This window comes from Triturus cristatus, chromosome 4_1 (genome assembly GCF_964204655.1).
Source record: "Triturus cristatus chromosome 4_1, aTriCri1.1, whole genome shotgun sequence".
Lineage (NCBI taxonomy): Eukaryota > Metazoa > Chordata > Amphibia > Caudata > Salamandridae > Triturus > Triturus cristatus.
In genome coordinates this window covers 121,490,294-121,517,303 of record NC_140585.1, presented here as the reverse complement: position 1 = coordinate 121,517,303, position 27,010 = coordinate 121,490,294, and the positions used below count along the sequence as shown (strand labels likewise).

At 39.3% G+C, this 27,010-nt stretch overlaps 2 non-coding genes across 2 annotated transcripts; both read right to left on the bottom strand.

Annotated features, from left to right (window-relative positions):
- Positions 1-24,177: 24,177 nt before the first annotated feature.
- On the bottom strand, positions 24,178-24,250 carry TRNAA-AGC (transfer RNA alanine (anticodon AGC)). Its single transcript has one exon. It is a non-coding gene; the product is annotated as a tRNA-Ala (tRNA).
- Positions 24,251-26,709: 2,459 nt separating this feature from the next.
- On the bottom strand, positions 26,710-26,782 carry TRNAA-AGC (transfer RNA alanine (anticodon AGC)). The gene has a single exon. It is a non-coding gene; the product is annotated as a tRNA-Ala (tRNA).
- Positions 26,783-27,010: the final 228 nt, after the last annotated feature.

The window sequence follows — 27,010 nt, the reverse complement described above, 5'->3', positions numbered from 1 at the left end:
GCTACCTCTCGCATGCTAAGCGAGCGCTCTACCATTTGAGCTAATTCCCCTGTGTGCTCACTCAGCATCACATTTCAAAAGTAACGTTACTGCTGTCCACACTTTATTTTAAGTCTAATTGCCCATAACATGAGTGTTCAGTTCACTCCTAACTGATGCCTTAACTACACCTAGGGGATGTTTTACACTTCAGGTTGGCATGTTTAGTACTTGAATAGGAGTGATATCACTGTATGTTAACCTAGACTCAGGCCCTACCTAATCTTGGAGATACATTTCTCATGAATGAGTAACCAAGGGAGATACAATTTTTAGGAGTTAGTGCATGTCTAATGCAAGATTAATCACCATATTATGAGAGCCAATGCAATCATCCAGCAAAAAATACTCGTTTTCGCCCAACGTGGGGCTCGAACCCACGACCCTGAGATTAAGAGTCTCATGCTCTACCGACTGAGCTAGCCGGGCTCCCACTTAAATATGGTATGCAGACTCATCATTTTTTATTAAGGAAAACCGTTTCTGGATATTCCTCTGCTCTTGTTTTGCAAGGAACTTCACTTTTATACATCCTTCAGAGGAAAGAAGGTCAAGTAAAATAAGACGAAATGAAAATGGAAGGTGTGAAATTTTCATTTTGAGATTGCATAAGAAATCAAATTCCTCTCACGTGCTATAGAATACCTAAACACTTTTGATTAAACCACTTTAGTTGTTATAATGACACCAAATTTGAAAGCCATCTGTGACTTTTCTGTTCTTACTCTGCAACAACCATGGCAATTACAAGTTAAAAAGTAAAATGTATGCAAATTTTAGAATGGAGAATTCGGGCATCGATCCCGCTACCTCTCGCATGCTAAGCGAGCGCTCTACCATTTGAGCTAATTCCCCTGTGTGCTCACTCAGCATCACATTTCAAAAGTAACGTTACTGCTGTCCACACTTTATTTTAAGTCTAATTGCCCATAACATGAGTGTTCAGTTCACTCCTAACTGATGCCTTAACTACACCTAGGGGATGTTTTACACTTCAGGTTGGCATGTTTAGTACTTGAATAGGAGTGATATCACTGTATGTTAACCTAGACTCAGGCCCTACCTAATCTTGGAGATACATTTCTCATGAATGAGTAACCAAGGGAGATACAATTTTTAGGAGTTAGTGCATGTCTAATGCAAGATTAATCACCATATTATGAGAGCCAATGCTATCATCCAGCAAAAAATACACGTTTTCGCCCAACGTGGGGCTCGAACCGACGACCCTGAGATTAAGAGTCTCATGCTCTACCGACTGAGCTAGCCGGGCTCCCACTTAAACATGGTATGCAGACTCATCATTTTTTATTAAGGAAAACCGTTTCTGGATATTCCTCTGCTCTTGTTTTGCAAGGAACTTCACTTTTATACATCCTTCAGAGGAAAGAATGTCAAGTAAAATAAGACGAAATGAAAATGGAAGGTGTGAAATTTTCATTTTGAGATTGCATAAGAAATCAAATTCCTCTCACGTGCTATAGAATACATAAACACTTTTGATTAAACCACTTTAGTTGTTATAATGACACCAAATTTGAAAGCCATCTGTGACTTTTCTGTTCTTACTCTGCAACAACCATGGCAATTACAAGTTAAAAAGTAAAATGTATGCAAATTTTAGAATGGAGAATGCGGGCATCGATCCCGCTACCTCTCGCATGCTAAGCGAGCGCTCTACCATTTGAGCTAATTCCCCTGTGTGCTCACTCAGCATCACATTTCAAAAGTAACGTTACTGCTGTCCACACTTTATTTTAAGTCTAATTGCCCATAACATGAGTGTTCAGTTCACTCCTAACTGATGCCTTAACTACACCTAGGGGATGTTTTACACTTCAGGTTGGCATGTTAAGTACTTCAATAGGAGTGATATCACTGTATGTTAACCTAGACTCAGGCCCTACCTAATCTTGGAGATACATTTCTCATGAATGAGTAACCAAGGGAGATACAATTTTTAGGAGTTAGTGCATGTCTAATGCAAGATTAATCACCATATTATGAGAGCCAATGCTATCATCCAGCAAAAAATACTCGTTTTCGCCCAACGTGGGGATCGAACCCACGACCCTGAGATTAAGAGTCTCATGCTCTACCGACTGAGCTAGCCGGACTCCCACTTAAATATGGTATGCAGACTCATCATTTTTTATTAAGGAAAACTGTTTCTGGATATTCCTCTGCTCTTGTTTTGCAAGGAACTTCACTTTTATACATCCTTCAGAGGAAAGAATGTCAAGTAAAATAAGACGAAATGAAAATGGAATGTGTGAAATTTTCATTTTGAGATTGCATAAGAAATCAAATTCCTCTCACGTGCTATAGAATACCTAAACACTTTTGATTAAACCACTTTAGTTGTTATAATGACACCAAATTTGAAAGCCATCTGTGACTTTTCTGTTCTTACTCTGCAACAACCATGGCAATTACAAGTTAAAAAGTAAAATGTATGCAAATTTTAGAATGGAGAATTCGGGCATCGATCCCGCTACCTCTCGCATGCTAAGCGAGCGCTCTACCATTTGAGCTAATTCCCCTGTGTGCTCACTCAGCATCACATTTCAAAAGTAACGTTACTGCTGTCCACACTTTATTTTAAGTCTAATTGCCCATAACATGAGTGTTCAGTTCACTCCTAACTGATGCCTTAACTACACCTAGGGGATGTTTTACACTTCAGGTTGGCATGTTTAGTACTTGAATAGGAGTGATATCACTGTATGTTAACCTAGACTCAGGCCCTACCTAATCTTGGAGATACATTTCTCATGAATGAGTAACCAAGGGAGATACAATTTTTAGGAGTTAGTGCATGTCTAATGCAAGATTAATCACCATATTATGAGAGCCAATGCAATCATCCAGCAAAAAATACTCGTTTTCGCCCAACGTGGGGCTCGAACCCACGACCCTGAGATTAAGAGTCTCATGCTCTACCGACTGAGCTAGCCGGGCTCCCACTTAAATATGGTATGCAGACTCATCATTTTTTATTAAGGAAAACCGTTTCTGGATATTCCTCTGCTCTTGTTTTGCAAGGAACTTCACTTTTATACATCCTTCAGAGGAAAGAAGGTCAAGTAAAATAAGACGAAATGAAAATGGAAGGTGTGAAATTTTCATTTTGAGATTGCATAAGAAATCAAATTCCTCTCACGTGCTATAGAATACCTAAACACTTTTGATTAAACCACTTTAGTTGTTATAATGACACCAAATTTGAAAGCCATCTGTGACTTTTCTGTTCTTACTCTGCAACAACCATGGCAATTACAAGTTAAAAAGTAAAATGTATGCAAATTTTAGAATGGAGAATTCGGGCATCGATCCCGCTACCTCTCGCATGCTAAGCGAGCGCTCTACCATTTGAGCTAATTCCCCTGTGTGCTCACTCAGCATCACATTTCAAAAGTAACGTTACTGCTGTCCACACTTTATTTTAAGTCTAATTGCCCATAACATGAGTGTTCAGTTCACTCCTAACTGATGCCTTAACTACACCTAGGGGATGTTTTACACTTCAGGTTGGCATGTTTAGTACTTGAATAGGAGTGATATCACTGTATGTTAACCTAGACTCAGGCCCTACCTAATCTTGGAGATACATTTCTCATGAATGAGTAACCAAGGGAGATACAATTTTTAGGAGTTAGTGCATGTCTAATGCAAGATTAATCACCATATTATGAGAGCCAATGCAATCATCCAGCAAAAAATACTCGTTTTCGCCCAACGTGGGGCTCGAACCCACGACCCTGAGATTAAGAGTCTCATGCTCTACCGACTGAGCTAGCCGGGCTCCCACTTAAATATGGTATGCAGACTCATCATTTTTTATTAAGGAAAACCGTTTCTGGATATTCCTCTGCTCTTGTTTTGCAAGGAACTTCACTTTTATACATCCTTCAGAGGAAAGAAGGTCAAGTAAAATAAGACGAAATGAAAATGGAAGGTGTGAAATTTTCATTTTGAGATTGCATAAGAAATCAAATTCCTCTCACGTGCTATAGAATACCTAAACACTTTTGATTAAACCACTTTAGTTGTTATAATGACACCAAATTTGAAAGCCATCTGTGACTTTTCTGTTCTTACTCTGCAACAACCATGGCAATTACAAGTTAAAAAGTAAAATGTATGCAAATTTTAGAATGGAGAATGCGGGCATCGATCCCGCTACCTCTCACATGCTAAGCGAGCGCTCTACCATTTGAGCTAATTCCCCTGTGTGCTCACTCAGCATCACATTTCAAAAGTAACGTTACTGCTGTCCACAGTTTATTTTAAGTCTAATTGCCCATAATATGAGTGTTCAGTTCACTCCTAACTGATGCCTTAACTACACCTAGGGGATGTTTTACACTTCAGGTTGGCATGTTTAGTACTTGAATAGGAGTGATATCACTGCATGTTAACCTAGACTCAGGCCCTACCTAATCTTGGAGATACATTTCTCATGAATGAGTAACCAAGGGAGATACAATTTTTAGGAGTTAGTGCATGTCTAATGCAAGATTAATCACCATATTATGAGAGCCAATGCAATCATCCAGCAAAAAATACTCGTTTTCGCCCAACGTGGGGCTCGAACCCACGACCCTGAGATTAAGAGTCTCATGCTCTACCGACTGAGCTAGCCGGGCTCCCACTTAACTATGGTATGCAGACTCATCATTTTTTATTAACGAAAACAGTTTCTGGATATTCCTCTGCTCTTGTTTTGCAAGGAACTTCACTTTTATACATCCTTCAGAGGAAAGAATGTCAAGTAAAATAAGACGAAATGAAAATGGAAGGTGTGAAATTTTCAGTTTGAGATTGCATAAGAAATCAAATTCCTCTCACGTGCTATAGAATACATAAACACTTTTGGTTAAACCACGTTAGTTGTTATAATGACACCAAATTTGAAAGCCATCTGTGACTTTTCTGTTCTTACTCTGCAACAACCATGGCAATTACAAGTTAAAAAGTAAAATGTATGCAAATTTTAGAATGTAGAATGCGGGCATCGATCCCGCTACCTCTCGCATGCTAAGCGAGCGCTCTACCATTTGAGCTAATTCCCCTGTGTGCTCACTCAGCATCACATTTCAAAAGTAACGTTACTGCTGTCCACACTTTATTTTAAGTCTAATTGCCCATAACATGAGTGTTCAGTTCACTCCTAACTGATGCCTTAACTACACCTAGGGGATGTTTTACACTTCAGGTTGGCATGTTTAGTACTTGAATAGGAGTGATATCACTGTATGTTAACCTAGACTCAGGCCCTACCTAATCTTGGAGATACATTTCTCATGAATGAGTAACCAAGGGAGATACAATTTTTAGGAGTTAGTGCATGTCTAATGCAAGATTAATCACCATATTATGAGAGCCAATGCAATCATCCAGCAAAAAATACTCGTTTTCGCCCAACGTGGGGCTCGAACCCACGACCCTGAGATTAAGAGTCTCATGCTCTACCGACTGAGCTAGCCGGGCTCCCACTTAAATATGGTATGCAGACTCATCATTTTTTATTAAGGAAAACCGTTTCTGGATATTCCTCTGCTCTTGTTTTGCAAGGAACTTCACTTTTATACATCCTTCAGAGGAAAGAAGGTCAAGTAAAATAAGACGAAATGAAAATGGAAGGTGTGAAATTTTCAGTTTGAGATTGCATAAGAAATCAAATTCCTCTCACGTGCTATAGAATACATAAACACTTTTGATTAAACCACTTTAGTTGTTATAATGACACCAAATTTGAAAGCCATCTGTGACTTTTCTGTTCTTACTCTGCAACAACCATGGCAATTACAAGTTAAAAAGTAAAATGTATGCAAATTTTAGAATGGAGAATGCGGGCATCGATCCCGCTACCTCTCACATGCTAAGCGAGCGCTCTACCATTTGAGCTAATTCCCCTGTGTGCTCACTCAGCATCACATTTCAAAAGTAACGTTACTGCTGTCCACAGTTTATTTTAAGTCTAATTGCCCATAATATGAGTGTTCAGTTCACTCCTAACTGATGCCTTAACTACACCTAGGGGATGTTTTACACTTCAGGTTGGCATGTTTAGTACTTGAATAGGAGTGATATCACTGCATGTTAACCTAGACTCAGGCCCTACCTAATCTTGGAGATACATTTCTCATGAATGAGTAACCAAGGGAGATACAATTTTTAGGAGTTAGTGCATGTCTAATGCAAGATTAATCACCATATTATGAGAGCCAATGCAATCATCCAGCAAAAAATACTCGTTTTCGCCCAACGTGGGGCTCGAACCCACGACCCTGAGATTAAGAGTCTCATGCTCTACCGACTGAGCTAGCCGGGCTCCCACTTAACTATGGTATGCAGACTCATCATTTTTTATTAACGAAAACAGTTTCTGGATATTCCTCTGCTCTTGTTTTGCAAGGAACTTCACTTTTATACATCCTTCAGAGGAAAGAATGTCAAGTAAAATAAGACGAAATGAAAATGGAAGGTGTGAAATTTTCAGTTTGAGATTGCATAAGAAATCAAATTCCTCTCACGTGCTATAGAATACATAAACACTTTTGATTAAACCACGTTAGTTGTTATAATGACACCAAATTTGAAAGCCATCTGTGACTTTTCTGTTCTTACTCTGCAACAACCATGGCAATTACAAGTTAAAAAGTAAAATGTATGCAAATTTTAGAATGGAGAATGCGGGCATCGATCCCGCTACCTCTCGCATGCTGAGCGAGCGCTCTACCATTTGAGCTAATTCCCCTGTGTGCTCACTCAGCATCACATTTCAAAAGTAACGTTACTGCTGTCCACACTTTATTTTAAGTCTAATTGCCCATAACATGAGTGTTCAGTTCACTCCTAACTGATGCCTTAACTACACCTAGGGGATGTTTTACACTTCAGGTTGGCATGTTTAGTACTTGAATAGGAGTGATATCACTGTATGTTAACCTAGACTCAGGCCCTACCTAATCTTGGAGATACATTTCTCATGAATGAGTAACCAAGGGAGATACAATTTTTAGGAGTTAGTGCATGTCTAATGCAAGATTAATCACCATATTATGAGAGCCAATGCTATCATCCAGCAAAAAATACTCGTTTTCGCCCAACGTGGGGCTCGAACCCACGACCCTGAGATTAAGAGTCTCATGCTCTACCGACTGAGCTAGCCGGGCTCCCACTTAAATATGGTATGCAGACTCATCATTTTTTATTAAGGAAAACCGTTTCTGGATATTCCTCTGCTCTTGTTTTGCAAGGAACTTCACTTTTATACATCCTTCAGAGGAAAGAAGGTCAAGTAAAATAGGACGAAATGAAAATGGAAGGTGTGAAATTTTCATTTTGAGATTGCATAAGAAATCAAATTCCTCTCACGTGCTATAGAATACCTAAACACTTTTGATTAAACCACTTTAGTTGTTATAATGACACCAAATTTGAAAGCCATCTGTGACTTTTCTGTTCTTACTCTGCAACAACCATGGCAATTACAAGTTAAAAAGTAAAATGTATGCAAATTTTAGAATGGAGAATGCGGGCATCGATCCCGCTACCTCTCACATGCTAAGCGAGCGCTCTACCATTTGAGCTAATTCCCCTGTGTGCTCACTCAGCATCACATTTCAAAAGTAACGTTACTGCTGTCCACAGTTTATTTTAAGTCTAATTGCCCATAATATGAGTGTTCAGTTCACTCCTAACTGATGCCTTAACTACACCTAGGGGATGTTTTACACTTCAGGTTGGCATGTTTAGTACTTGAATAGGAGTGATATCACTGCATGTTAACCTAGACTCAGGCCCTACCTAATCTTGGAGATACATTTCTCATGAATGAGTAACCAAGGGAGATACAATTTTTAGGAGTTAGTGCATGTCTAATGCAAGATTAATCACCATATTATGAGAGCCAATGCAATCATCCAGCAAAAAATACTCGTTTTCACCCAACGTGGGGCTCAAACTCACGACCCTGAAATTAAGAGTCTCATGCTCTACCGACTGAGCTAGCCGGGCGCTCTACCATTTGAGCTAATTCCCCTGTGTGCTCACTCAGCATCACATTTCAAAAGTAACGTTACTGCTGTCCACACTTTATTTTAAGTCTAATTGCCCATAATATGAGTGTTCAGTTCACTCCTAACTGATGCCTTAACTACACCTAGGGGATGTTTTACACTTCAGGTTGGCATGTTTAGTACTTGAATAGGAGTGATATCACTGCATGTTAACCTAGACTCAGGCCCTACCTAATCTTGGAGATACATTTCTCATGAATGAGTAACCAAGGGAGATACAATTTTAGGAGTTAGTGCATGTCTAATGCAAGATTAATCACCATATTATGAGAGCCAATGCTATCATCCAGCAAAAAATACTCGTTTTCGCCCAACGTGGGGCTCGAACCCACGACCCTGAGATTAAGAGTCTCATGCTCTACCGACTGAGCTAGCCGGACTCCCACTTAAATATGGTATGCAGACTCATCATTATTTATTAAGGAAAACTGTTTCTGGATATTCCTCTGCTCTTGTTTTGCAAGGAACTTCACTTTTATACATCCTTCAGAGGAAAGAATGTCAAGTAAAATAAGACGAAATGAAAATGGAAGGTGTGAAATTTTCATTTTGAGATTGCATAAGAAATCAAATTCCTCTCACGTGCTATAGAATACATAAACACTTTTGATTAAACCACTTTAGTTGTTATAATGACACCAAATTTGAAAGCCATCTGTGACTTTTCTGTTCTTACTCTGCAACAACCATGGCAATTACAAGTTAAAAAGTAAAATGTATGCAAATTTTAGAATGGAGAATGCGGGCATCGATCCCGCTACCTCTCACATGCTAAGCGAGCGCTCTACCATTTGAGCTAATTCCCCTGTGTGCTCACTCAGCATCACATTTCAAAAGTAACGTTACTGCTGTCCACACTTTATTTTAAGTCTAATTGCCCATAATATGAGTGTTCAGTTCACTCCTAACTGATGCCTTAACTACACCTAGGGGATGTTTTACACTTCAGGTTGGCATGTTTAGTACTTGAATAGGAGTGATATCACTGCATGTTAACCTAGACTCAGGCCCTACCTAATCTTGGAGATACATTTCTCATGAATGAGTAACCAAGGGAGATACAATTTTTAGGAGTTAGTGCATGTCTAATGCAAGATTAATCACCATATTATGAGAGCCAATGCTATCATCCAGCAAAAAATACTCGTTTTCGCCCAACGTGGGGCTCGAACCCACGACCCTGAGATTAAGAGTCTCATGCTCTACCGACTGAGCTAGCCAGACTCCCACTTAAATATGGTATGCAGACTCATCATTTTTTATTAAGGAAAACTGTTTCTGGATATTCCTCTGCTCTTGTTTTGCAAGGAACTTCACTTTTATACATCCTTCAGAGGAAAGAATGTCAAGTAAAATATGACGAAATGAAAATGGAAGGTGTGAAATTTTCATTTTGAGATTGCATAAGAAATCAAATTCCTCTCACGTGCTATAGAATACATAAACACTTTTGATTAAACCACTTTAGTTGTTATAATGACACCAAATTTGAAAGCCATCTGTGACTTTTCTGTTCTTACTCTGCAACAACCATGGCAATTACAAGTTAAAAAGTAAAAAGTATGCAGATTTTAGAATGGAGAATGCGGGCATCGATCCCGCTACCTCTCGCATGCTAAGCGAGCGCTCTACCATTTGAGCTAATTCCCCTGTGTGCTCACTCAGCATCAAATTTCAAAAGTAACGTTACTGCTGTCCACACTTTATTTTAAGTCTAATTGCCCATAACATGAGTGTTCAGTTCACTCCTAACTGATGCCTTAACTACACCTAGGGGATGTTTTACACTTCAGGTTGGCATGTTTAGTACTTGAATAGGAGTGATATCACTGTATGTTAACCTAGACTCAGGCCCTACCTAATCTTGGAGATACATTTCTCATGAATGAGTAACCAAGGGAGATACAATTTTTAGGAGTTAGTGCATGTCTAATGCAAGATTAATCACCATATTATGAGAGCCAATGCAATCATCCAGCAAAAAATACTCGTTTTCACCCAACGTGGGGCTCGAACCCACGACCCTGAGATTAAGAGTCTCATGCTCTACCGACTGAGCTAGCCGGGCGCTCTACCATTTGAGCTAATTCCCCTGTGTGCTCACTCAGCATCACATTTCAAAAGTAACGTTACTGCTGTCCACACTTTATTTTAAGTCTAATTGCCCATAATATGAGTGTTCAGTTCACTCCTAACTGATGCCTTAACTACACCTAGGGGATGTTTTACACTTCAGGTTGGCATGTTTAGTACTTGAATAGGAGTGATATCACTGCATGTTAACCTAGACTCAGGCCCTACCTAATCTTGGAGATACATTTCTCATGAATGAGTAACCAAGGGAGATACAATTTTTAGGAGTTAGTGCATGTCTAATGCAAGATTAATCACCATATTATGAGAGCCAATGCTATCATCCAGCAAAAAATACTCGTTTTCGCCCAACGTGGGGCTCGAACCCACGACCCTGAGATTAAGAGTCTCATGCTCTACCGACTGAGCTAGCCAGACTCCCACTTAAATATGGTATGCAGACTCATCATTTTTTATTAAGGAAAACTGTTTCTGGATATTCCTCTGCTCTTGTTTTGCAAGGAACTTCACTTTTATACATCCTTCAGAGGAAAGAATGTCAAGTAAAATATGACGAAATGAAAATGGAAGGTGTGAAATTTTCATTTTGAGATTGCATAAGAAATCAAATTCCTCTCACGTGCTATAGAATACATAAACACTTTTGATTAAACCACTTTAGTTGTTATAATGACACCAAATTTGAAAGCCATCTGTGACTTTTCTGTTCTTACTCTGCAACAACCATGGCAATTACAAGTTAAAAAGTAAAAAGTATGCAGATTTTAGAATGGAGAATGCGGGCATCGATCCCGCTACCTCTCGCATGCTAAGCGAGCGCTCTACCATTTGAGCTAATTCCCCTGTGTGCTCACTCAGCATCAAATTTCAAAAGTAACGTTACTGCTGTCCACACTTTATTTTAAGTCTAATTGCCCATAACATGAGTGTTCAGTTCACTCCTAACTGATGCCTTAACTACACCTAGGGGATGTTTTACACTTCAGGTTGGCATGTTTAGTACTTGAATAGGAGTGATATCACTGTATGTTAACCTAGACTCAGGCCCTACCTAATCTTGGAGATACATTTCTCATGAATGAGTAACCAAGGGAGATACAATTTTTAGGAGTTAGTGCATGTCTAATGCAAGATTAATCACCATATTATGAGAGCCAATGCAATCATCCAGCAAAAAATACTCGTTTTCACCCAACGTGGGGCTCGAACCCACGACCCTGAGATTAAGAGTCTCATGCTCTACCGACTGAGCTAGCCGGGCGCTCTACCATTTGAGCTAATTCCCCTGTGTGCTCACTCAGCATCACATTTCAAAAGTAACGTTACTGCTGTCCACACTTTATTTTAAGTCTAATTGCCCATAATATGAGTGTTCAGTTCACTCCTAACTGATGCCTTAACTACACCTAGGGGATGTTTTACACTTCAGGTTGGCATGTTTAGTACTTGAATAGGAGTGATATCACTGCATGTTAACCTAGACTCAGGCCCTACCTAATCTTGGAGATACATTTCTCATGAATGAGTAACCAAGGGAGATACAATTTTTAGGAGTTAGTGCATGTCTAATGCAAGATTAATCACCATATTATGAGAGCCAATGCTATCATCCAGCAAAAAATACTCGTTTTCGCCCAACGTGGGGCTCGAACCCACGACCCTGAGATTAAGAGTCTCATGCTCTACCGACTGAGCTAGCCGGACTCCCACTTAAATATGGTATGCAGACTCATCATTTTTTATTAAGGAAAACTGTTTCTGGATATTCCTCTGCTCTTGTTTTGCAAGGAACTTCACTTTTATACATCCTTCAGAGGAAAGAATGTCAAGTAAAATAAGACGAAATGAAAATGGAAGGTGTGAAATTTTCATTTTGAGATTGCATAAGAAATCAAATTCCTCTCACGTGCTATAGAATACATAAACACTTTTGATTAAACCACTTTAGTTGTTATAATGACACCAAATTTGAAAGCCATCTGTGACTTTTCTGTTCTTACTCTGCAACAACCATGGCAATTACAAGTTAAAAAGTAAAATGTATGCAAATTTTAGAATGGAGAATGCGGGCATCGATCCCGCTACCTCTCGCATGCTAAGCGAGCGCTCTACCATTTGAGCTAATTCCCCTGTGTGCTCACTCAGCATCACATTTCAAAAGTAACGTTACTGCTGTCCACACTTTATTTTAAGTCTAATTGCCCATAATATGAGTGTTCAGTTCACTCCTAACTGATGCCTTAACTACACCTAGGGGATGTTTTACACTTCAGGTTGGCATGTTTAGTACTTGAATAGGAGTGATATCACTGCATGTTAACCTAGACTCAGGCCCTACCTAATCTTGGAGATACATTTCTCATGAATGAGTAACCAAGGGAGATACAATTTTTAGGAGTTAGTGCATGTCTAATGCAAGATTAATCACCATATTATGAGAGCCAATGCTATCATCCAGCAAAAAATACTCGTTTTCGCCCAACGTGGGGCTCGAACCCACGACCCTGAGATTAAGAGTCTCATGCTCTACCGACTGAGCTAGCCAGACTCCCACTTAAATATGGTATGCAGACTCATCATTTTTTATTAAGGAAAACTGTTTCTGGATATTCCTCTGCTCTTGTTTTGCAAGGAACTTCACTTTTATACATCCTTCAGAGGAAAGAATGTCAAGTAAAATATGACGAAATGAAAATGGAAGGTGTGAAATTTTCATTTTGAGATTGCATAAGAAATCAAATTCCTCTCACGTGCTATAGAATACATAAACACTTTTGATTAAACCACTTTAGTTGTTATAATGACACCAAATTTGAAAGCCATCTGTGACTTTTCTGTTCTTACTCTGCAACAACCATGGCAATTACAAGTTAAAAAGTAAAAAGTATGCAGATTTTAGAATGGAGAATGCGGGCATCGATCCCGCTACCTCTCGCATGCTAAGCGAGCGCTCTACCATTTGAGCTAATTCCCCTGTGTGCTCACTCAGCATCAAATTTCAAAAGTAACGTTACTGCTGTCCACACTTTATTTTAAGTCTAATTGCCCATAACATGAGTGTTCAGTTCACTCCTAACTGATGCCTTAACTACACCTAGGGGATGTTTTACACTTCAGGTTGGCATGTTTAGTACTTGAATAGGAGTGATATCACTGTATGTTAACCTAGACTCAGGCCCTACCTAATCTTGGAGATACATTTCTCATGAATGAGTAACCAAGGGAGATACAATTTTTAGGAGTTAGTGCATGTCTAATGCAAGATTAATCACCATATTATGAGAGCCAATGCAATCATCCAGCAAAAAATACTCGTTTTCACCCAACGTGGGGCTCGAACCCACGACCCTGAGATTAAGAGTCTCATGCTCTACCGACTGAGCTAGCCGGGCGCTCTACCATTTGAGCTAATTCCCCTGTGTGCTCACTCAGCATCACATTTCAAAAGTAACGTTACTGCTGTCCACACTTTATTTTAAGTCTAATTGCCCATAATATGAGTGTTCAGTTCACTCCTAACTGATGCCTTAACTACACCTAGGGGATGTTTTACACTTCAGGTTGGCATGTTTAGTACTTGAATAGGAGTGATATCACTGCATGTTAACCTAGACTCAGGCCCTACCTAATCTTGGAGATACATTTCTCATGAATGAGTAACCAAGGGAGATACAATTTTTAGGAGTTAGTGCATGTCTAATGCAAGATTAATCACCATATTATGAGAGCCAATGCAATCATCCAGCAAAAAATACTCGTTTTCACCCAACGTGGGGCTCGAACCCACGACCCTGAGATTAAGAGTCTCATGCTCTACCGACTGAGCTAGCCGGGCGCTCTACCATTTGAGCTAATTCCCCTGTGTGCTCACTCAGCATCACATTTCAAAAGTAACGTTACTGCTGTCCACACTTTATTTTAAGTCTAATTGCCCATAATATGAGTGTTCAGTTCACTCCTAACTGATGCCTTAACTACACCTAGGGGATGTTTTACACTTCAGGTTGGCATGTTTAGTACTTGAATAGGAGTGATATCACTGCATGTTAACCTAGACTCAGGCCCTACCTAATCTTGGAGATACATTTCTCATGAATGAGTAACCAAGGGAGATACAATTTTTAGGAGTTAGTGCATGTCTAATGCAAGATTAATCACCATATTATGAGAGCCAATGCTATCATCCAGCAAAAAATACTCGTTTTCGCCCAACGTGGGGCTCGAACCCACGACCCTGAGATTAAGAGTCTCATGCTCTACCGACTGAGCTAGCCGGACTCCCACTTAAATATGGTATGCAGACTCATCATTTTTTATTAAGGAAAACTGTTTCTGGATATTCCTCTGCTCTTGTTTTGCAAGGAACTTCACTTTTATACATCCTTCAGAGGAAAGAATGTCAAGTAAAATAAGACGAAATGAAAATGGAAGGTGTGAAATTTTCATTTTGAGATTGCATAAGAAATCAAATTCCTCTCACGTGCTATAGAATACATAAACACTTTTGATTAAACCACTTTAGTTGTTATAATGACACCAAATTTGAAAGCCATCTGTGACTTTTCTGTTCTTACTCTGCAACAACCATGGCAATTACAAGTTAAAAAGTAAAATGTATGCAAATTTTAGAATGGAGAATGCGGGCATCGATCCCGCTACCTCTCGCATGCTAAGCGAGCGCTCTACCATTTGAGCTAATTCCCCTGTGTGCTCACTCAGCATCACATTTCAAAAGTAACGTTACTGCTGTCCACACTTTATTTTAAGTCTAATTGCCCATAATATGAGTGTTCAGTTCACTCCTAACTGATGCCTTAACTACACCTAGGGGATGTTTTACACTTCAGGTTGGCATGTTTAGTACTTGAATAGGAGTGATATCACTGCATGTTAACCTAGACTCAGGCCCTACCTAATCTTGGAGATACATTTCTCATGAATGAGTAACCAAGGGAGATACAATTTTTAGGAGTTAGTGCATGTCTAATGCAAGATTAATCACCATATTATGAGAGCCAATGCTATCATCCAGCAAAAAATACTCGTTTTCGCCCAACGTGGGGCTCGAACCCACGACCCTGAGATTAAGAGTCTCATGCTCTACCGACTGAGCTAGCCAGACTCCCACTTAAATATGGTATGCAGACTCATCATTTTTTATTAAGGAAAACTGTTTCTGGATATTCCTCTGCTCTTGTTTTGCAAGGAACTTCACTTTTATACATCCTTCAGAGGAAAGAATGTCAAGTAAAATATGACGAAATGAAAATGGAAGGTGTGAAATTTTCATTTTGAGATTGCATAAGAAATCAAATTCCTCTCACGTGCTATAGAATACATAAACACTTTTGATTAAACCACTTTAGTTGTTATAATGACACCAAATTTGAAAGCCATCTGTGACTTTTCTGTTCTTACTCTGCAACAACCATGGCAATTACAAGTTAAAAAGTAAAAAGTATGCAGATTTTAGAATGGAGAATGCGGGCATCGATCCCGCTACCTCTCGCATGCTAAGCGAGCGCTCTACCATTTGAGCTAATTCCCCTGTGTGCTCACTCAGCATCAAATTTCAAAAGTAACGTTACTGCTGTCCACACTTTATTTTAAGTCTAATTGCCCATAACATGAGTGTTCAGTTCACTCCTAACTGATGCCTTAACTACACCTAGGGGATGTTTTACACTTCAGGTTGGCATGTTTAGTACTTGAATAGGAGTGATATCACTGTATGTTAACCTAGACTCAGGCCCTACCTAATCTTGGAGATACATTTCTCATGAATGAGTAACCAAGGGAGATACAATTTTTAGGAGTTAGTGCATGTCTAATGCAAGATTAATCACCATATTATGAGAGCCAATGCAATCATCCAGCAAAAAATACTCGTTTTCACCCAACGTGGGGCTCGAACCCACGACCCTGAGATTAAGAGTCTCATGCTCTACCGACTGAGCTAGCCGGGCGCTCTACCATTTGAGCTAATTCCCCTGTGTGCTCACTCAGCATCACATTTCAAAAGTAACGTTACTGCTGTCCACACTTTATTTTAAGTCTAATTGCCCATAATATGAGTGTTCAGTTCACTCCTAACTGATGCCTTAACTACACCTAGGGGATGTTTTACACTTCAGGTTGGCATGTTTAGTACTTGAATAGGAGTGATATCACTGCATGTTAACCTAGACTCAGGCCCTACCTAATCTTGGAGATACATTTCTCATGAATGAGTAACCAAGGGAGATACAATTTTTAGGAGTTAGTGCATGTCTAATGCAAGATTAATCACCATATTATGAGAGCCAATGCTATCATCCAGCAAAAAATACTCGTTTTCGCCCAACGTGGGGCTCGAACCCACGACCCTGAGATTAAGAGTCTCATGCTCTACCGACTGAGCTAGCCGGACTCCCACTTAAATATGGTATGCAGACTCATCATTTTTTATTAAGGAAAACTGTTTCTGGATATTCCTCTGCTCTTGTTTTGCAAGGAACTTCACTTTTATACATCCTTCAGAGGAAAGAATGTCAAGTAAAATAAGACGAAATGAAAATGGAAGGTGTGAAATTTTCATTTTGAGATTGCATAAGAAATCAAATTCCTCTCACGTGCTATAGAATACATAAACACTTTTGATTAAACCACTTTAGTTGTTATAATGACACCAAATTTGAAAGCCATCTGTGACTTTTCTGTTCTTACTCTGCAACAACCATGGCAATTACAAGTTAAAAAGTAAAATGTATGCAAATTTTAGAATGGAGAATGCGGGCATCGATCCCGCTACCTCTCGCATGCTAAGCGAGCGCTCTACCATTTGAGCTAATTCCCCTGTGTGCTCACTCAGCATCAAATTTCAAAAGTAACGTTACTGCTGTCCACACTTTATTTTAAGTCTAATTGCCCATAACATGAGTGTTCAGTTCACTCCTAACTGATGCCTTAACTACACCTAGGGGATGTTTTACACTTCAGGTTGGCATGTTTAGTACTTGAATAGGAGTGATATCACTGTATGTTAACCTAGACTCAGGCCCTACCTAATCTTGGAGATACATTTCTCATGAATGAGTAACCAAGGGAGATACAATTTTTAGGAGTTAGTGCATGTCTAATGCAAGATTAATCACCATATTATGAGAGCCAATGCAATCATCCAGCAAAAAATACTCGTTTTCACCCAACGTGGGGCTCGAACCCACGACCCTGAGATTAAGAGTCTCATGCTCTACCGACTGAGCTAGCCGGGCGCTCTACCATTTGAGCTAATTCCCCTGTGTGCTCACTCAGCATCACATTTCAAAAGTAACGTTACTGCTGTCCACACTTTATTTTAAGTCTAATTGCCCATAATATGAGTGTTCAGTTCACTCCTAACTGATGCCTTAACTACACCTAGGGGATGTTTTACACTTCAGGTTGGCATGTTTAGTACTTGAATAGGAGTGATATCACTGCATGTTAACCTAGACTCAGGCCCTACCTAATCTTGGAGATACATTTCTCATGAATGAGTAACCAAGGGAGATACAATTTTTAGGAGTTAGTGCATGTCTAATGCAAGATTAATCACCATATTATGAGAGCCAATGCTATCATCCAGCAAAAAATACTCGTTTTCGCCCAACGTGGGGCTCGAACCCACGACCCTGAGATTAAGAGTCTCATGCTCTACCGACTGAGCTAGCCGGACTCCCACTTAAATATGGTATGCAGACTCATCATTTTTTATTAAGGAAAACTGTTTCTGGATATTCCTCTGCTCTTGTTTTGCAAGGAACTTCACTTTTATACATCCTTCAGAGGAAAGAATGTCAAGTAAAATAAGACGAAATGAAAATGGAAGGTGTGAAATTTTCATTTTGAGATTGCATAAGAAATCAAATTCCTCTCACGTGCTATAGAATACATAAACACTTTTGATTAAACCACTTTAGTTGTTATAATGACACCAAATTTGAAAGCCATCTGTGACTTTTCTGTTCTTACTCTGCAACAACCATGAGAATTACAAGTTAAAAAGTAAAATGTATGCAAATTTTAGAATGGAGAATGCGGGCATCGATCCCGCTACCTCTCACATGCTAAGCGAGCGCTCTACCATTTGAGCTAATTCCCCTGTGTGCTCACTCAGCATCACATTTCAAAAGTAACGTTACTGCTGTCCACACTTTATTTTAAGTCTAATTGCCCATAATATGAGTGTTCAGTTCACTCCTAACTGATGCCTTAACTACTCCTAGGGGATGTTTTACACTTCAGGTTGGCATGTTTAGTACTTGAATAGGAGTGATATCACTGCATGTTAACCTAGACTCAGGCCCTACCTAATCTTGGAGATACATTTCTCATGAATGAGTAACCAAGGGAGATACAATTTTTAGGAGTTAGTGCATGTCTAATGCAAGATTAATCACCATATTATGAGAGCCAATGCTATCATCCAGCAAAAAATACTCGTTTTCGCCCAACGTGGGGCTCGAACCCACGACCCTGAGATTAAGAGTCTCATGCTCTACCGACTGAGCTAGCCGGACTCCCACTTAAATATGGTATGCAGACTCATCATTTTTTATTAAGGAAAACTGTTTCTGGATATTCCTCTGCTCTTGTTTTGCAAGGAACTTCACTTTTATACATCCTTCAGAGGAAAGAATGTCAAGTAAAATAAGACGAAATGAAAATGGAAGGTGTGAAATTTTCATTTTGAGATTGCATAAGAAATCAAATTCCTCTCACGTGCTATAGAATACATAAACACTTTTGATTAAACCACTTTAGTTGTTATAATGACACCAAATTTGAAAGCCATCTGTGACTTTTCTGTTCTTACTCTGCAACAACCATGGCAATTACAAGTTAAAAAGTAAAATGTATGCAAATTTTAGAATGGAGAATGCGGGCATCGATCCCGCTACCTCTCGCATGCTAAGCGAGCGCTCTACCATTTGAGCTAATTCCCCTGTGTGCTCACTCAGCATCACATTTCAAAAGTAACGTTACTGCTGTCCACACTTTATTTTAAGTCTAATTGCCCATAACATGAGTGTTCAGTTCACTCCTAACTGATGCCTTAACTACACCTAGGGGATGTTTTACACTTCAGGTTGGCATGTTTAGTACTTGAATAGGAGTGATATCACTGTATGTTAACCTAGACTCAGGCCCTACCTAATCTTGGAGATACATTTCTCATGAATGAGTAACCAAGGGAGATACAATTTTTAGGAGTTAGTGCATGTCTAATGCAAGATTAATCACCATATTATGAGAGCCAATGCTATCATCCAGCAAAAAATACTCGTTTTCGCCCAACGTGGGGCTCGAACCCACGACCCTGAGATTAAGAGACTCATGCTCTACCGACTGAGCTAGCCGGACTCCCACTTAAATATGGTATGCAGACTCATCATTTTTTATGAAGGAAAACTGTTTCTGGATATTCCTCTGCTCTTGTTTTGCAAGGAACTTCACTTTTATACATCCTTCAGAGGAAATAATGTCAAGTAAAATAAGACGAAATGAAAATGGAAGGTGTGAAATTTTCATTTTGAGATTGCATAAGAAATCAAATTCCTCTCACGTGCTATAGAATACATAAACACTTTTGATTAAACCACTTTAGTTGTTATAATGACACCAAATTTGAAAGCCATCTGTGACTTTTCTGTTCTTACTCTGCAACAACCATGGCAATTACAAGTTAAAAAGTAAAATGTATGCAAATTTTAGAATGGAGAATGCGGGCATCGATCCCGCTACCTCTCGCATGCTAAGCGAGCGCTCTACCATTTGAGCTAATTCCCCTGTGTGCTCACTCAGCATCACATTTCAAAAGTAACGTTACTGCTGTCCACACTTTATTTTAAGTCTAATTGCCCATAACATGAGTGTTCAGTTCACTCCTAACTGATGCCTTAACTACACCTAGGGGATGTTTTACACTTCAGGTTGGCATGTTTAGTACTTGAATAGGAGTGATATCACTGTATGTTAACCTAGACTCAGGCCCTACCTAATCTTGGAGATACATTTCTCATGAATGAGTAACCAAGGGAGATACAATTTTTAGGAGTTAGTGCATGTCTAATGCAAGATTAATCACCATATTATGAGAGCCAATGCTATCATCCAGCAAAAAATACTCGTTTTCGCCCAACGTGGGGCTCGAACCCACGACCCTGAGATTAAGAGACTCATGCTCTACCGACTGAGCTAGCCGGACTCCCACTTAAATATGGTATGCAGACTCATCATTTTTTATGAAGGAAAACTGTTTCTGGATATTCCTCTGCTCTTGTTTTGCAAGGAACTTCACTTTTATACATCCTTCAGAGGAAATAATGTCAAGTAAAATAAGACGAAATGAAAATGGAAGGTGTGAAATTTTCATTTTGAGATTGCATAAGAAATCAAATTCCTCTCACGTGCTATAGAATACATAAACACTTTTGATTAAACCACTTTAGTTGTTATAATGACACCAAATTTGAAAGCCATCTGTGACTTTTCTGTTCTTACTCTGCAACAACCATGGCAATTACAAGTTAAAAAGTAAAATGTATGCAAATTTTAGAATGGAGAATGCGGGCATCGATCCCGCTACCTCTCGCATGCTAAGCGAGCGCTCTACCATTTGAGCTAATTCCCCTGTGTGCTCACTCAGCATCACATTTCAAAAGTAACGTTACTGCTGTCCACACTTTATTTTAAGTCTAATTGCCCATAACATGAGTGTTCAGTTCACTCCTAACTGATGCCTTAACTACACCTAGGGGATGTTTTACACTTCAGGTTGGCATGTTTAGTACTTGAATAGGAGTGATATCACTGTATGTTAACCTAGACTCAGGCCCTACCTAATCTTGGAGATACATTTCTCATGAATGAGTAACCAAGGGAGATACAATTTTTAGGAGTTAGTGCATGTCTAATGCAAGATTAATCACCATATTATGAGAGCCAATGCAATCATCCAGCAAAAAATACTCGTTTTCGCCCAACGTGGGGCTCGAACCCACGACCCTGAGATTAAGAGTCTCATGCTCTACCGACTGAGCTAGCCGGGCTCCCACTTAAATATGGTATGCAGACTCATCATTTTTTATTAAGGAAAACTGTTTCTGGATATTCCTCTGCTCTTGTTTTGCAAGGAACTTCACTTTTATACATCCTTCAGAGGAAAGAATGTCAAGTAAAATAAGACGAAATGAAAATGGAAGGTGTGAAATTTTCATTTTGAGATTGCATAAGAAATCAAATTCCTCTCACGTGCTATAGAATACCTAAACACTTTTGATTAAACCACTTTAGTTGTTATAATGACACCAAATTTGAAAGCCATCTGTGACTTTTCTGTTCTTACTCTGCAACAACCATGGCAATTACAAGTTAAAAAGTAAAATGTATGCAAATTTTAGAATGGAGAATGCGGGCATCGATCCCGCTACCTCTCGCATGCTAAGCGAGCGCTCTACCATTTGAGCTAATTCCCCTGTGTGCTCACTCAGCATCACATTTCAAAAGTAACGTTACTGCTGTCCACACTTTATTTTAAGTCTAATTGCCCATAACATGAGTGTTCAGTTCACTCCTAACTGATGCCTTAACTACACCTAGGGGATGTTTTACACTTCAGGTTGGCATGTTTAGTACTTGAATAGGAGTGATATCACTGTATGTTAACCTAGACTCAGGCCCTACCTAATCTTGGAGATACATTTCTCATGAATGAGTAACCAAGGGAGATACAATTTTTAGGAGTTAGTGCATGTCTAATGCAAGATTAATCACCATATTATGAGAGCCAATGCTATCATCCAGCAAAAAATACTCGTTTTCGCCCAACGTGGGGCTCGAACCCACGACCCTGAGATTAAGAGTCTCATGCTCTACCGACTGAGCTAGCCGGACTCCCACTTAAATATGGTATGCAGACTCATCATTTTTTATTAAGGAAAACTGTTTCTGGATATTCCTCTGCTCTTGTTTTGCAAGGAACTTCACTTTTATACATCCTTCAGAGGAAAGAATGTCAAGTAAAATAAGACGAAATGAAAATGGAAGGTGTGAAATTTTCATTTTGAGATTGCATAAGAAATCAAATTCCTCTCACGTGCTATAGAATACATAAACACTTTTGATTAAACCACTTTAGTTGTTATAATGACACCAAATTTGAAAGCCATCTGTGACTTTTCTGTTCTTACTCTGCAACAACCATGGCAATTACAAGTTAAAAAGTAAAATGTATGCAAATTTTAGAATGGAGAATGCGGGCATCGATCCCGCTACCTCTCGCATGCTAAGCGAGCGCTCTACCATTTGAGCTAATTCCCCTGTGTGCTCACTCAGCATCACATTTCAAAAGTAACGTTACTGCTGTCCACACTTTATTTTAAGTCTAATTGCCCATAACATGAGTGTTCAGTTCACTCCTAACTGATGCCTTAACTACACCTAGGGGATGTTTTACACTTCAGGTTGGCATGTTTAGTACTTGAATAGGAGTGATATCACTGTATGTTAACCTAGACTCAGGCCCTACCTAATCTTGGAGATACATTTCTCATGAATGAGTAACCAAGGGAGATACAATTTTTAGGAGTTAGTGCATGTCTAATGCAAGATAAATCACCATATTATGAGAGCCAATGCAATCATCCAGCAAAAAATACTCGTTTTCGCCCAACGTGGGGCTCGAACCCACGACCCTGAGATTAAGAGTCTCATGCTCTACCGACTGAGCTAGCCGGGCTCCCACTTAAATATGGTATGCAGACTCATCATTTTTTATTAAGGAAAACTGTTTCTGGATATTCCTCTGCTCTTGTTTTGCAAGGAACTTCACTTTTATACATCCTTCAGAGGAAAGAATGTCAAGTAAAATAAGACGAAATGAAAATGGAAGGTGTGAAATTTTCATTTTGAGATTGCATAAGAAATCAAATTCCTCTCACGTGCTATAGAATACCTAAACACTTTTGATTAAACCACTTTAGTTGTTATAATGACACCAAATTTGAAAGCCATCTGTGACTTTTCTGTTCTTACTCTGCAACAACCATGGCAATTACAAGTTAAAAAGTAAAATGTATGCAAATTTTAGAATGGAGAATGCGGGCATCGATCCCGCTACCTCTCGCATGCTAAGCGTGCGCTCTACCATTTGAGCTAATTCCCCTGTGTGCTCACTCAGCATCACATTTCAAAAGTAACGTTACTGCTGTCCACACTTTATTTTAAGTCTAATTGCCCATAATATGAGTGTTCAGTTCACTCCTAACTGATGCCTTAACTACACCTAGGGAATGTTTTACACTTCAGGTTGGCATGTTTAGTACTTGAATAGGAGTGATATCACTGCATGTTAACCTAGACTCAGGCCCTACCTAATCTTGGAGATACATTTCTCATGAATGAGTAACCAAGGGAGATACAATTTTTAGGAGTTAGTGCATGTCTAATGCAAGATTAATCACCATATTATGAGAGCCAATGCTATCATCCAGCAAAAAATACTCGTTTTCGCCCAACGTGGGGCTCGAACCCACGACCCTCAGATTAAGAGTCTCATGCTCTACCGACTGAGCTAGCCGGGCTCCCACTTAAATATGGTATGCAGACACATCATTTTTTATTAAGGAAAACTGTTTCTGGATATTCCTCTGCTCTTGTTTTGCAAGGAACTTCACTGTTATACATCCTTCAGAGGAAAGAATGTCAAGTAAAATAAGACGAAATGAAAATGGAAGGTGTGAAATTTTCATTTTGAGATTGCATAAGAAATCAAATTCCTCTCACGTGCTATAGAATACCTAAACACTTTTGATTAAACCACTTTAGTTGTTATAATGACACCAAGTTTGAAAGCCATCTGTGACTTTTCTGTTCTTACTCTGCAACAACCATGGCAATTACAAGTTAAAAAGTAAAATGTATGCAAATTTTAGAATGGAGAATGCGGGCTTCGATCCCGCTACCTCTCGCATGCTAAGCGAGCGCTCTACCATTTGAGCTAATTCCCCTGTGTGCTCACTCAGCATCACATTTCAAAAGTAACGTTACTGCTGTCCACACTTTATTTTAAGTCTAATTGCCCATAACATGAGTGTTCAGTTCACTCCTAACTGATGCCTTAACTACACCTAGGGAATGTTTTACACTTCAGGTTGGCATGTTTAGTACTTGAATAGGAGTGATATCACTGTATGTTAACCTAGACTCAGGCCCTACCTAATCTTGGAGATACATTTCTCATGAATGAGTAACCAAGGGAGATACAATTTTTAGGAGTTAGTGCATGTCTAATGCAAGATTAATCACCATATTATGAGAGCCAATGCTATCATCCAGCAAAAAATACTCGTTTTCGCCCAACGTGGGGCTTGAACCCACGACCCTGAGATTAAGAGTCTCATGCTCTACCGACTGAGCTAGCCGGGCTCCCACTTAAATATGGTATGCAGACTCATCATTTTTTATTAAGGAAAACTGTTTCTGGATATTCCTCTGCTCTTGTTTTGCAAGGAACTTCACTTTTATACATCCTTCAGAGGAAAGAATGTCAAGTAAAATAAGACGAAATGAAAATGGAAGGTGTGAAATTTTCATTTTGAGATTGCATAAGAAATCAAATTCCTCTCACGTGCTATAGAATACCTAAACACTTTTGATTAAACCACTTTAGTTGTTATAATGACACCAAATTTGAAAGCCATCTGTGACTTTTCTGTTCTTACTCTGCAACAACCATGGCAATTACAAGTTAAAAAGTAAAATGTATGCAAATTTTAGAATGGAGAATGCGGGCATCGATCCCGCTACCTCTCGCATGCTAAGCGTGCGCTCTACCATTTGAGCTAATTCCCCTGTGTGCTCACTCAGCATCACATTTCAAAAGTAACGTTACTGCTGTCCACACTTTATTTTAAGTCTAATTGCCCATAATATGAGTGTTCAGTTCACTCCTAACTGATGCCTTAACTACACCTAGGGAATGTTTTACACTTCAGGTTGGCATGTTTAGTACTTGAATAGGAGTGATATCACTGCATGTTAACCTAGACTCAGGCCCTACCTAATCTTGGAGATACATTTCTCATGAATGAGTAACCAAGGGAGATACAATTTTTAGGAGTTAGTGCATGTCTAATGCAAGATTAATCACCATATTATGAGAGCCAATGCTATCATCCAGCAAAAAATACTCGTTTTCGCCCAACGTGGGGCTCGAACCCACGACCCTCAGATTAAGAGTCTCATGCTCTACCGACTGAGCTAGCCGGGCTCCCACTTAAATATGGTATGCAGACACATCATTTTTTATTAAGGAAAACTGTTTCTGGATATTCCTCTGCTCTTGTTTTGCAAGGAACTTCACTGTTATACATCCTTCAGAGGAAAGAATGTCAAGTAAAATAAGACGAAATGAAAATGGAAGGTGTGAAATTTTCATTTTGAGATTGCATAAGAAATCAAATTCCTCTCACGTGCTATAGAATACCTAAACACTTTTGATTAAACCACTTTAGTTGTTATAATGACACCAAATTTGAAAGCCATCTGTGACTTTTCTGTTCTTACTCTGCAACAACCATGGCAATTACAAGTTAAAAAGTAAAATGTATGCAAATTTTAGAATGGAGAATGCGGGCATCGATCCCGCTACCTCTCGCATGCTAAGCGAGCGCTCTACCATTTGAGCTAATTCCCCTGTGTGCTCACTCAGCATCACATTTCAAAAGTAACGTTACTGCTGTCCACACTTTATTTTAAGTCTAATTGCCCATAACATGAGTGTTCAGTTCACTCCTAACTGATGCCTTAACTACACCTAGGGAATGTTTTACACTTCAGGTTGGCATGTTTAGTACTTGAATAGGAGTGATATCACTGTATGTTAACCTAGACTCAGGCCCTACCTAATCTTGGAGATACATTTCTCATGAATGAGTAACCAAGGGAGATACAATTTTTAGGAGTTAGTGCATGTCTAATGCAAGATAAATCACCATATTATGAGAGCCAATGCAATCATCCAGCAAAAAATACTCGTTTTCGCCCAACGTGGGGCTCGAACCCACGACCCTGAGATTAAGAGTCTCATGCTCTCCCGACTGAGCTAGCCGGGCTCCCACTTAAATATGGTATGCAGACTCATCATTTTTTATTAAGGAAAACTGTTTCTGGATATTCCTCTGCTCTTGTTTTGCAAGGAACTTCACTTTTATACATCCTTCAGAGGAAAGAATGTCAAGTAAAATAAGACGAAATGAAAATGGAAGGTGTGAAATTTTCATTTTGAGATTGCATAAGAAATCAAATTCCTCTCACGTGCTATAGAATACCTAAACACTTTTGATTAAACCACTTTAGTTGTTATAATGACACCAAGTTTGAAAGCCATCTGTGACTTTTCTGTTCTTACTCTGCAACAACCATGGCAATTACAAGTTAAAAAGTAAAATGTATGCAAATTTTAGAATGGAGAATGCGGGCTTCGATCCCGCTACCTCTCGCATGCTAAGCGAGCGCTCTACCATTTGAGCTAATTCCCCTGTGTGCTCACTCAGCATCACATTTCAAAAGTAACGTTACTGCTGTCCACACTTTATTTTAAGTCTAATTGCCCATAACATGAGTGTTCAGTTCACTCCTAACTGATGCCTTAACTACACCTAGGGAATGTTTTACACTTCAGGTTGGCATGTTTAGTACTTGAATAGGAGTGATATCACTGTATGTTAACCTAGACTCAGGCCCTACCTAATCTTGGAGATACATTT